Source organism: Curcuma longa, chromosome 11 (genome assembly GCF_044706935.1).
Source record: "Curcuma longa cultivar G26 ecotype Majalengka, Jawa Barat chromosome 11, ITB_CL_G26_1.1, whole genome shotgun sequence".
Lineage (NCBI taxonomy): Eukaryota > Viridiplantae > Streptophyta > Magnoliopsida > Zingiberales > Zingiberaceae > Curcuma > Curcuma longa.
The window spans coordinates 27,654,424-27,667,648 of record NC_133871.1 but is presented as its reverse complement, the minus strand read 5'-3'; the positions used below and the strand labels follow the sequence as shown (position 1 = coordinate 27,667,648).

The following is a 13,225-nucleotide window of genomic DNA, read 5'->3' as shown; positions in this document are numbered from 1 at the left end:
CCAGGCTGGACTACCCGCCATTACAGTAAATGACCGAGGAGCCCTTAAGCTAATAATGCACCTGGGGCCCAACATGCGGTCTCAACTGGGCTCAGATCCAAAGCAGATTGGGCCCGCAGGCCCACTTTCATGGTATGGCCCAATTACGAGCCCGGTGTAACTTCTCACCTCAAATCACTTTGCGTGGTATGCCCTAAAATTTATTAATTATCTAGTCTAATTTATCGCTTATATTCTACAATTTTTACAAGATTACTTCGACACTTATTCCTCCTTGTAAATATAGAATATTTGGATAATAAAATCCAAAACATATTAGCATAAACACATTCAGAAATATTTAAGCTCAATATCCACTCTAGCACATCCACAGGATTGGATACAAAACATGCTGCAAATAAAATTTATGTTCAACAAGTCATGAAAAACAACAATGTACAATAAATTACTGATAAAAAAATTTTATCCTGAGCTCGCGGCCGGCCAACCTCGCTGCCAAGGTTGTGCCTGGCCTCGCCGACATGGCTGGCGGTCGTGGCGGTGGCCAGGGCGCCTGAGGCGACGACCATGGTTGCAGTCGAGGCAGCGGCCAACCTCGTGGCTAGCCCGAAGCGACGTTAAACGCCGACGAGGTACTGGCGGGCGTCGCACCTTGCCGTGGCCAGATTAGAGTACTGGTAAGCGGACGGGGAAGGAGAGGGGAGATAGAGAAGCTTACGCCAGTCGTCGCCGTCGCCAAAGAGGGAGGGGGAAGGGTCAGGCGGTCGCCAAAGATGGGAGCGGATCAGCCGGTCGTCGCCGTCACTAAAGAGGGAGGGTGACGGGTCGTTGTCGTCGCCAAAGAGGGAGGGGAAGGGTCAGCCGGTCGCCAAAGAGGGTCGTCGTTATCACCAAAGAGGAAGGGGCACGGGTAGTTGACGTCGTTTGGGAGGAGGTGAGGAAACGGGAGGGAAGAGTAATTGTTTGGGATGGATGAATACAAGATGTGAATAAGAGAGAAGGGTTTCTTGCATTTTAATTTGGGGTATAAAAAAATAAATTTAAAAATATTTTATTTAATTTTTATTTTAAAATATTAATTTATCTGCTTACATATTTCATCTTTGTGTTATTACTCCTCATATAACGTGCACCGTCATGGTCCAGTGCCCAATTGCTTGCACTTTACGATGTCGACACTGACCCTCGCCACAAATCTTTTTGAGAAACAGAGTCAAGAGGATAAAAACAAGTAACATTAATCTTCTTCTTCTTCTTTTCATCCTCCAAGGACAAAGATTTATCTAAAAAACATGTGTTATCTATTTTAGGACATTTTATATCCTAGGTTTTACATTCAATACTGATAAAATTTTATAATTTTTCATATCATCCTCTGCATGCATTATCTTTTTTAATTAGAAGTGAGAGTATTTTTATAACTTTATATATTTAACCTTTATTCTCTTTCTTTTCCTCCTAAGATAACACATATTACGTTAACGAACCTTCCATTCCTGTCAAACAAGAAAAAATAAATACTTTACTTCTCCCTCCCTTTTCCTTCTTTCTCTTTCCATTAATAAACTTCTCCCACCCCCATTCAAATAGAGCATTAGGGTTGGTCATGTATTTTGGGGAGAGATTTTAGCACAGGTCGAAATTTAAGTTTTATTAGGCGATGAATTTTGAATTTGTTGTCAAATTTGATGATGAAAAGAGAATTCATCACCAATTTGACAACGAACAAAGAATTCATCGCTAATTTGGCGAAGAATTCAGAGTTTATCGTCAAATTCCTATCACATGGAGCGGAAATTTAGAACGGAAATTTGAATATTAGGATCTATTTGGCCAATTTTGGCGATAAATTAATATTTCATCACAAATAGACAACGAATTTTAAATTTATCATTAATTTGGTGACGAATTGATGAATTTTCAATTCGTCATCCATTTGGGATGAATTTTATGATAAAAATAATTTTAATGACGAATTTGACGATGAAATTTATTTGTTGCTAACTTTACGACTAAATTATTTTTATCATAAAATTCATCATCAATTGATGACGAAATAATTTTTCATCATTATTTTTATTATAGATTTATGATGAATTATTTTTATCGTTAAAATTCATCGCTAATCAATTTTTTTTTAATGGATTGAGTCTTGTTGGGCTTTGTCCGATACAACTCAATTTATAATGGGTTTAGGTTTGACAAACTCCTCTAATATTGGAATTGACACATCGTGTGCTCCTATGTATTGCAATTTGGCTAATAACAATAGTTAACATTTTGATAGATGTCTTACGTGTTAGAAAAGATCTTGATAATTTTGCAAAGATCAAAATATTTTTAAATATTTACACAAAAAGAATAATAAATCAAGAACACATTTCTCTCGGCCTATTTTAGTTGAAGCAATGAAACAAAACAGTGCTCTTACCGTTGACCTCTATTTTATTCTTTGTGTAAAAATTCCATAGAAATTGGCTTGAAAAAATTATTAATTTGTCCTTTATTAAAAATCCAAATCACATATCACAGAATTTCCACACGACAAATTAATCATTTGTTCTAATCAATGAATTAAAATAAATTAATGGCAAGGATAATTATATGCTATATGTAAGGACCTTTCTTTGACTTTTCTGGAAAAAGTCAAAAAAATTCTATGCAAGGACAAAAATACTACTGAGTCGTGGGGGAAAACAAGGTCGGCAGAAACTGAGAGTTTATCATCAATTTTTTCAGAATAAAATTTTAATCAATTATTAGACATATCATAGATTTTACATATTTTATAAATTTATTAAAATTATGAATTTATCAAAAAAATTCTAAAATTTTGGCAACTCAATTCAATTTTAATTAAATTATTAATAAATAATAATGTGACAGTGTGTCTATTAATAAACAATAATATGGTAAAATAATTTATTATTCCTTTTTTTTTTACTCCAATTTTGACCCTCCCTTATCAATCCGTTTGTTTGTATCACAATTTATTAGCACTGTCCTCGATGACTTAAGTTCTATTTCCTATGGGGGAGTTTTTTTTCCAATAAGAGTGAGCAATTGTTTAATAATCAAATTGATTTAATCATTTAAATTAAAATTGAATAAATTAATTTTTTAGGATCTAATTGATCAATTGAATTTTCATATAAATTATAAAATTAAATAAATTAAATCGATAAAATATTATTTAAATAGATTGAAAATTAAAATAATCGAACTTTTATTAAATCAGAACTTAAGAGGGGGAGAGAAATTACAAATTACGAAATTAAAATTTTTAAAATTTCAATTCCGATTTAGACTAATTATATTTAATCGATTTAATTTAATTTAAAATTGAGATTGATTTGATCGAAATAATTCACAGTAAAAAAAATGGATTTCTAAATTAAGCGAAGCGTTAGCTCCTCTTATTTGATGACAGCTCTTATTTGATGACAGCTGGCATGCGTGTAGCACGTTAATCCTCGCGTCGTGCCGTTTCAGGCTGACTGGCTCACTGACAAAATACATTTGTTGTCATTTTCTTTAACAGTTGGGATCTTTGTCACAATAAATTTTCGTCATAAATTTATGATGAAAATCTGGACTGTTCAATTTTAAAACAGAAGATTAAATTCAGACCATCACAATCACCCATTCAATCTACGATCTGAATTTAATCTTAACTTTAAAATCGAACGGTACAGATTTCCGTCACAAATTTATGACGGGAGTCTATTGTGACAAGCAGTTTTTTTGTTTCTTTTATTCTGCGCCGTAGTTCGTTCGTCCCGAGGTCTATTCATCACCACTGTAAGGGCAACTTTAGCATGTTAATAACACTAAAAAAATTAAAAAAAAACATATGGCAATAGGAACGCGTTCAAAACATTGAACGTGTTCATGTGAATCACTCCTCCACGTCATCCAAGAGATGCTCTAAACGCTCCATTTCACTCCTCCACGTCATCCAAGAGATGCTATTAACGCTCCATTAACGGAGCATTACAGCTGCTCTAATACCTTCATCCCCCCAATTTTTGTGGACCGAATTTGTGATTGACTTCGAGTCGTACAGAACAAGTCTATACCCTCTCAGTCTTTCAATTGTAGTAAATTTATTATCCTCTAACCAACTGAACACAGACATATCTTCTCAGTCTTCTTACAGTTCATTTGAGAGTAGGTGAGAGAATCTGGGGTCCGGTGCAAATCCTTCGACCTCATGTCCTGGCCGGTCCCGCATTCACCGTGATTTACTCCCCCTCATACTTGTGGGGCCGGGGTGGGGGGCCGCTAGGTTGGCGGTTCCAACCTTTTGCAGCGAGAGTAGGTGAGAGAAAAGAACAGAAAAGGATAAGAAAGGCTTGGGATCGAGTGAGTTAAGAAGGAGAAGGGGAGAGAAAGATAAACTTTCTCCTTGTATGTTTAATAATCAACATAATTTTTTACATCCCGATTTAGAGGGTAAGAAAGAGGAAGGAAAACTTAAAAAATATTTATTTTAATTTTATCCTTATGTTAAAATGTGTATTTGGATGCTATGTACTTAAATGATTTTGGATGTTTGTTAAACTATTATTATTTAATGAAAAACTTGTTACTTGATGATTTTAAATGTTTGTTAGTTTTAGATTTTTACATCATTAATTTTTATAAAAATATATATAAAAATATTGATTTATTCTTTATCGTACTAAAGTGTACAAAGTCTACATTTTATATATTTATTATATGTCTATTCATTATTTCTTTAAATTTATTTATTTATTTAAGTCATAAATATTAATTTTTGTTAATCTCATAAGCTATATATATATATTTTCACATATAGGTTTATTTTGAAAAGTAAAAATATTTTTATAATTTTATATATTTAATCTTCATTCTTTTTCCTTTTCTTCCCTCCCTTTCCCTACCTTCCCTTTCCTTTCCCTTTTGTTAATAAACCTTCTCTCACCCCATCCAAATAGAGCATTAGATCCGTTGCATACTTATCAAATTAAATCAATACACGGTGTTTTATTAAATTACTTATCTGATTTTTATTAATATTTAAATGACATATCGTATTTTTTTTATATTTATTAAATCATGGACTTCTTTTTTAAAACGTCCCTCCCTCTGTGCGTTTATCTAACAAATTTAAGTCATTGAAATATATTTAAAATCTTAAAAAATTAAATCACATTCTAGTGAATTTTAAAAGTACCATTTCTCTTTTTCTTAAAAAAAATTAAAATCTCACATTAAATATAAGGTGAAATCAAGATTGAACAATATAATTATACTTAAAAGAGTCTCAAAAATATAATAATTTTGATTTTAATTAAATATGACAAATTTAAAATCATTAATGAATTTTGATTAAAATTCATTAATAACTTTAAACACATCTAAATCAATTCAAATCAGAACTAATACACTCTTAAAAAAAGCTCCTAAAATCTTATTGTGTCCTAGCTAAACCTTAATTTTATAGGCTTAACATGTTTTGAATTTATAAAATTTAGACAATTTAGTATAATTTTGACACAACTCATTATTACACTGAAGTCTATCATATTCATTCAATAACCATACAAATGTATTTCTAAGACTCTCTTGACTCTGATGATGCTAAAAAAATTTAAATTTAAACATTATACTATTATAAGTGAGTTTTGATGAAAACTCACTTATGATCTTAGCCACATTAGAATCAATTCACTCCTATGAGTCTCTTAAGTTTCACCATGTCTAAAATTCCATATTCTAGAGTCATACAATTATTGGTGAGTTTTAACTAAAATTCACTAATGATCATACAATGTCTAGATAGATTTTAAAATTTTTGACATGATTAGAGTTCAAATCGTGTCGGAAATATATTAGTGTTATTATTGAATGGATATGTTATGTCTAACATTGACTTTGTACAAAAATTATATAAAATTATTTAAAATTTAAAACTCACAATATGTTATCTAAATTATAAAATTAAGGTTTAAGGATATAATCAGACTCGAGAGGCTCTTAGAAGTGCATTGGTTATAATTTAGGTTTATTCTAATATTTCTAAGGTTATGAATGAGTTTTAATCAAAACTCTTACTAATGATCGTAGAATGTCCATATTTTAAAATTTTTAGCATAGTCAGAGTTAGGAGAGTTCCAAGAACATATTGTTGTTGTTGTTGGGCTAACATTGATGACTTGGTGCAAAATTACATAAAATTATTTAAATTTTAAAAACCCATAACACATGCTTATTTAATCTGTGGAATTAAAGTTTGAGGGTATAACAAGACTTATATTACTACGAGAAAAGAAGGATATATTGTTGTCTGATAATCCTATTATTTTAGCTATTAATATGGATTACCTACCAAAAAATAATTTCACCAAGACTTTGCTAGTAATCCATGGCCGATAAATTGTTGGGTTGCAAGGGTGTAAACATAGTCCCACATCTAAAGTACATGAAAAAGATCATGGAGTTAAAAGGATGAAAAGTATCTCCATTGGTATGAGACTTTTTGAGGAGAGCCCAAGAACAAAGCCATGAGGGTTTAGGTCCAAAGTGGATAATATCATACCATTGTGGAGATATTTTGATTTCATCGGTACTAACAAGTGGTATCAGAGCGAGACCGCTCTTTACCGGACTAATCGCCAAATGAGCCATGATCCAGATCTAACCATGTGGTTTGAACCTTAAACAAAGGAAGTGAGTGCTCCCGTGTCTGAATCAAGAGGACCAAACACCAGGTGAGAAGTCCTAGTAGGTTGGGTGGACCGAGGGGCAAAAAGTCCTAATTGCGACTAGGTGGGAAGTCCTAGTAGGTCGGATGGACCGAGGGGTAAAAAGTCCTAGCTGCGGCTAGGTGGGAAGTCCTAGTAGGTCGGGTGGACCGAGTGGCAAAAAGTCCTGATGGGTCGAGGATTCAGACATCAAAAACGACGTTGAGGGAGGCCTGTGGTCCTTTGTTTGAGGGGGGGATTGTTGGGTTACAAGGGGCGACTAGGTGGGAAGTCCTAGTAGGTCGGATGGACCGAGGGGCAAAAAGTCCTAGCTGTGGCTAGGTGGGAAGTCCTAGTAGGTCGGGTGGACTGAGGGGCAAAAAGTCTGGTAGGTCGAGGATTCAGACATCAAAAATAACGTTGAGGGGGCCTGTGGTCCTTTGTTTGAGGGGGGATTGTTGGGTTGCAAAGGTGCAAATATAGTCCCACATCTAAAGTACATGGAAAAGATCATGGGGTTAAAAGGATAGAGCCCAAGAACAAAGCAATGAGGGCTTAGGCCCAAAGTGGACAATATTATATAATTGTGGAGATATTTTGATTCCATCGGTACTAACATAAATATCATTCCCTAACCATTATTTTGGTCGGTATTTTTTATAAAGTTATTGGCCAAATAAATGGGCAATAAACTTTTTAAAAAATAGACACCAAATATATATTTGATTGATAATTTTTTAAAATAACTGGATGTCATTTTTTTTAAATACCGATCAAATATCTATTTGACCGATACTTTTTTAAAAAATTATCAACCAACATATATTTGATTGATATTTTCAATTGAGTTACTAGCCAAAATACATTTAACAACTAAATTTTTTAAAAAATACTGAACTATTTTTATAAATTGATCAATCATTTCTACAAAATAATAATAGATAAAATTTAAAAAAAAACTAGTTAAGTAACTAATAAAAAAGTGAATTTTACACAAAGGAATGGATTAGTCATGATTTGAATTGATTAATCAGTTTTGGCTAAAACTTACTAATGACTATGTAGTATCTAAATTTTAAAATTTTGGGCATGATGAAAGTTAGAGGAGTTTCTGGAACACATTGATGCTATTGTTGAGTGAATATGATCATATGTCTAAATCTAACAGTGAATTTATTTCAAATTTACTCAAAGTTGTATAAATTTTAAAAATAATAATCCACGTATAGGGTATAAAACTAAGGTTGGAGAGCATGGTGAGACTCAAAAAGACTACTAAGAGTGCGTTGATCCTAGTTTGAGTTGATTTAGATGTGACTAAGGCCATTAATTAGTTTGACCAAAACTCATTCATGGCTATGCAATGTCTAGATTTTGAAATTTTGGACATGATCAGAGTTAGGAAAGTTTCGTGAACATATTAGTGGTACTGTTGAATATAAAATGCTTAAGTCCAACAGTAAATTTATGATAAAGTTTATCGGTGCAATCGACCTTGAGTCAAGGTTGACCAAGCTCTAGTTGACTCGAGTTAGGTTTCGATGTTTGATCAATATATTAGTTGGTTGAGTGAGACATCAGGTATTTCAAGGTTAATCAGATATTTGACAGTTGATCAATATGTTAATTAGTTGAGTGAATAGTTAAGTAGGTTAAGGTTGACTGAACACTTGACGACGAAGAAGTCCAAGCATATTACGATTGACAGGACACTTGGTGATCAAAAGTTCAACAAGGAGTTGACATGTGACGAGAAGTCCAATAGGGGCTTGGCAAGAAAAAAGTTCAAATGGGTCATGGTTGACTAAACATTTAGTGTCAAAAGTAAAAGGTCAAATCAAAGTGGGTCATGGACACTTGGCATGAGAAATGAAATTTAACTTGATCAAGGTTGATCGAACCTTGGCATTGAGAAACAAAATTTAACTCGATCAAGGTTGACCGGACACTTGGCGTGAGATTGATGAAGTTCAAGTAGATCATGGAGGATTGAATACTTGATATGTGGATGAAAGCCTAATAGGTTAGGGAGGACTAAATGTTAGGTAAATGTGAAATTCTGTAAAGTCAAGGTTGATTGAATGCTAGGCAACATAAAATCTCGACATATCAAGATTGGCTGATTGCTAAGTAGTGGTTAAATCTCAACAGGTTAAGGTTAACCGAATGCTAAGCAACAAAAAGTCTTGACCAATCAAGATTAATTAGATATTGGGTCAAAGAAGTTTCGATAGATTGAGGTTAACCAGATACCAGATAAGATGAAAATTTATCTTGTTAAGGTTGAAACAGGAGTATTAGTCATTTGATAAGGTGTATCAATCAACTAATAGACTCTAAATATCGAAATTGAGGTTTGAGGTATTTTTTAAGATTTACTACAATAACTAGGATTTCTGCTACAATAACTAAGGTTGCTATAGTACAGGGGATTTATACAATGTTTAAGGTTTATTGAAATCGCGAACCTTGAAAATTATGATTGTTACAGTAACTTCAGGGTTGGCTACAATCCAAGTTAGGGTTTTCTGCTATAGTATTTTTACTACAGTAATAATCGATTGTTGGGTTGACTAGAGATGACAATGAGTCAGGTCTGGATCAGAGTCCATATATTTTATACCCATCCTCATCCCCATCGGGTATTCAATTTTTATTTTCATACCCATCGGAGGATCGGATATTCATCTCCATCCTCATACTCATCAGAGAATCAGATATCACTCTATACTAATAATTTTCTTAATTCTATCCAACTACCATTATTCAACAAAAACTTATTAGAATTAACATTATATATATATATATATATATATATATATATATATATATATATATATTGCTAGGTGAAAGTTATCTGGAACAAGAGCCTTACAAAGAGGATTTCAAGTGGCGATTATTGAGGGTTTGAAGATGAAATGCTATATTTTCTACCATCAAGAAACAATCAAAAGTAATGAGAAAACCTTTCAAAGTAAAGAGTAAAACTGTTACTTTCATTTGTATTTGTATATTTATGTTGTTTTATAAGAAACATGTTGTAAGAGATTTCTTCGCCTTCAGAAGGTGTCCGAGAAGATTATAGTGCTGGTAGATCAATAGAGCTAGGCCTTGTAGTAGTTGCCTTGGGAGGCGATGAATCAAATAAATTAGTTTGTCATGTGCTTGTGTTTTCTTTTATTATGTGTTTTATTTCCATTGCGTGTTAACCTTTTGTAGACGAGCATGGAATTGAGACGTATAGATCGAAGATCTTCACCCCCCCCCCCCCCCCCCCCCCCCCCCCCCCCCCCCCCCCCCCCCCCCCCCCCCCTTCTAGTTCGCATATGCATAAACAAATTTACTTAAAGTTGTATAAATTTTAGAAACTCACAATAACCTATCTAAGTGTAAAACTAAGATTAGAGAGTATTGTAAGACTTAGGAAACTCCTAAAAGTGGATTAGTCTTGGTTTGTTAATGAGTGAATTTTAATTAAAATTCATTAATAATTATACAATGTTTAAATTTTAAAATTTAGTCATGATCAAAATCAAAAGAGTCCTAACATTTATATATTAGTATTGTTGAATGAATATGATATGTCTAAGTCTAATAGTAAATTTGTATCAAATTTATTCAAAATTATATAAATTTTAAAAATTTAAAATAATCTAGGTAGGATGTGAAACCAAAACTGGAGATTATGGTAACACTCAAAATTATATAGATTTGAATTGATTGATTTTAATTTTAGATAAAATTCATTGATGAGACCATTAATTTGAGTCATCAATATCAAAATTTATTTTTGATCTTGGACAGATTCGATAAAAACAAAACTACCATATTTTGGAGATTCTTCTCAAAATAATTATGTTATTCAATATTGATTCCATTTTATATTTAATCTGATGTGAGATTTAAAAAAAGCAATTTTGTTTCAAAAAAAAAATAGTACTTTTCAAATTCTATAAAATTGATTTATTTTTTAAAATTTTTAATATATCTTAGTTATAGCAAAAGGTGACTTTAGACATCTCATAGTTCGTTCTTAAATTTATAATTGACTGTCAAGTGATTAAGAGTGAGAGAGATTTTTTTTAAAAGATATATGCCCATTAAAAATTAATCTTTTTATAAAAAAAATGATAAATAGTTAGTCTCATGAACTCAATTTTTTAATCCGGTCCCACAGAAGTTTCTCACCGACCATAAAAAAAATTAATCCCTTTACTCATTATAATAAATGTGTCACTCTCTAATATAATTAACAGGGGGACTTTAAATATGTTTTAGTGATGCAGTGGGTAGTGAGTTAGAAAAAGGTTATTTATAATTTGATAAAATATAAAAGTAAATTGTAATAGGAAAAGTCAGATAAGCCGTTTCCACAATCATTCAGTTCCACTTTGGAATTAAATAGCAGTGGCCGTGCCTGACGCGTTGCATGACCATAAAGATTCTGTGTAGAATTTGTGCTGGTTGATATCGGTAAGCACTGAGCAGTCAAAAAGCTTCTCGTCTCTCACTTCTGTCACTCGCGTAGTTCTACGATCGCAGGCACTCTACTCGATCCGTCTGCTGCATCTGGTCAGGTTTTCTGTTTTGTGTTTTAGGTGTTCTTTTGCTTGTGATTTTGATGCGGCGTCTCTGCTGGTGTCTGCTTGGTTGCTGTTGAGTGTTTTAATTACTAAAGGTTTTACCTTTCTGGTACAGGCTTGGCATCGTTACTCGCTCTTCGATCTTCTCCTTCCACAGAATCTGCGAAGTTGGTCTGCGATTCGATTCTCCAAGAAGCTTTTTTTTTTTTTGAACTTTCTGCGTTATCCTTCTTGTTTATCGAGAGCAGTGATGGAAAAATCGAATCTTTCTTGAGGTTCGAGCTCTTCCCCATGAAGAATCCTGTGGTTCTTTCCTTGCGCCCTCGTCTGCGTTTCTTTGATAATGTTGTCGCTCGCTCCTGCCACCTTAGCTGCTGCTGATAACTCCACGATCCTCCTCAGTTGTGGAGCTTCTCAACCGGGCTCCGACCTCGATGGAAGAGATTGGACCTCCGACTCCGATTTCAACTTCTCCCTCCCTTTGAGCGGCGAGAGCGTCCGAGCTGCACGCCAAAGTTCATCGGTGCCTCAAGTACCTTACTTGACGGCTCGGGTCTTCACTTCCCCTTTTACCTACAATTTCTCTCTCGCCGTCGGCGGTCGGGTATTCCTCCGCCTCTATTTCTACCCTTCCGATTACGGCAACTACACCTCTGACGATGCCTTCTTCTCTGTCACAGCCGGCACTTACACCCTCCTTCACAATTTTAGTGCTTCTCTTTTCGCTCAAAATATACCTGTCGACTCCTTCACCCGTGAATTTTCCCTCAATGTCTCCACCGGAGTCCTAAACCTCACCTTCTCCCCCTCCCCCACTCATAACCATTCTTATGCCTTTATAAACGGCATCGAGATTGTGCCAATCCCTGACATCTTCAACTCCGGCAATACTATGCTTATCACTGGTGACCATGTCATTTCCATAGCGTACGAGATCGATCCAGAATGGGCTATCGAAACTGTTTACAGGCTCAACGTTGGTGGCCAAGCAATCAGCCCTCCCAATGGGGGATTTTCCAGGCTTTGGGAAGATGATACACGTTATCTTTTGGGCGCTGCTTATGGTGTGACATTTTCTAAAGATCCAAATGTTAGCATCACATACGCCCGCGACGTTCCATCTTACATTGCGCCAGCGGAAGTCTACGAGACAGCAAGGTCAATGGGTCTAGAAGCATCAGTGAATTTGCAGTACAATCTTACATGGATTCTTCAAGTAGATGCTGGCTTCTACTACCTTGTCCGGCTTCATTTTTGTGAGATCCAGTATCCCATAACCAAGACGAACCAAAGAGTTTTTGATATTTTCATTAATAACCAGACAGCACAGAAATACGCAGATGTTATTGCTTGGAGTGGCAATATAGGTGTTGCAACGTACAGGGATTACGTGGTGATTGCAGCAGGAAGTGGGCAGATGGACTTGTGGGTTGCCCTTCATCCACAAATCGCCTCGCAACCAGAGTACTACGATGCAATTTTGAACGGGCTCGAGGTCTTCAAGTTGGCGAACAGCAGCAGCAGTTTAGTTGGTTTTAATCCAGAAGCACATGGTGGTCAGACTTTTGATAGTCCCAATGGGAGTGCCAATCAGAAGAATCATACGGCTGTTGCTGCTATTCTTGGTGGGTTAGCTGGGGGAGTTGCCATTTTGCTTGTTGCTTTAGGCCTCGTTCTATTGTGCAGGCGCCGGAAGAAGCAGAAGGTGAAGGAAGCAGTCACCAGTGAGGGGACTTCTCGTGCGTTACCTCTCGCCGCTTTCTAAGTGGGCAAGACTTGAGATCTGTATTGGGGCTGTGCTTGGACTCTCACACTAAAAAATGATAATCCCAGTAGCCACATCTCTTGGATTTGGGTGTAGTGGTTGTGGAAAGATATAATTCTGAAAGAAGGCATGGTAACTAAATAACTTTTGATGTCGCATTAGTTATA

At 34.8% G+C, this 13,225-nt stretch overlaps 1 pseudogene; it reads left to right on the top strand.

The window, feature by feature from the left end:
* Positions 1-11,169: 11,169 nt before the first annotated feature.
* On the top strand, positions 11,170-13,137 carry LOC141841673 (receptor-like protein kinase FERONIA; annotated as a pseudogene).
* Positions 13,138-13,225: the final 88 nt, after the last annotated feature.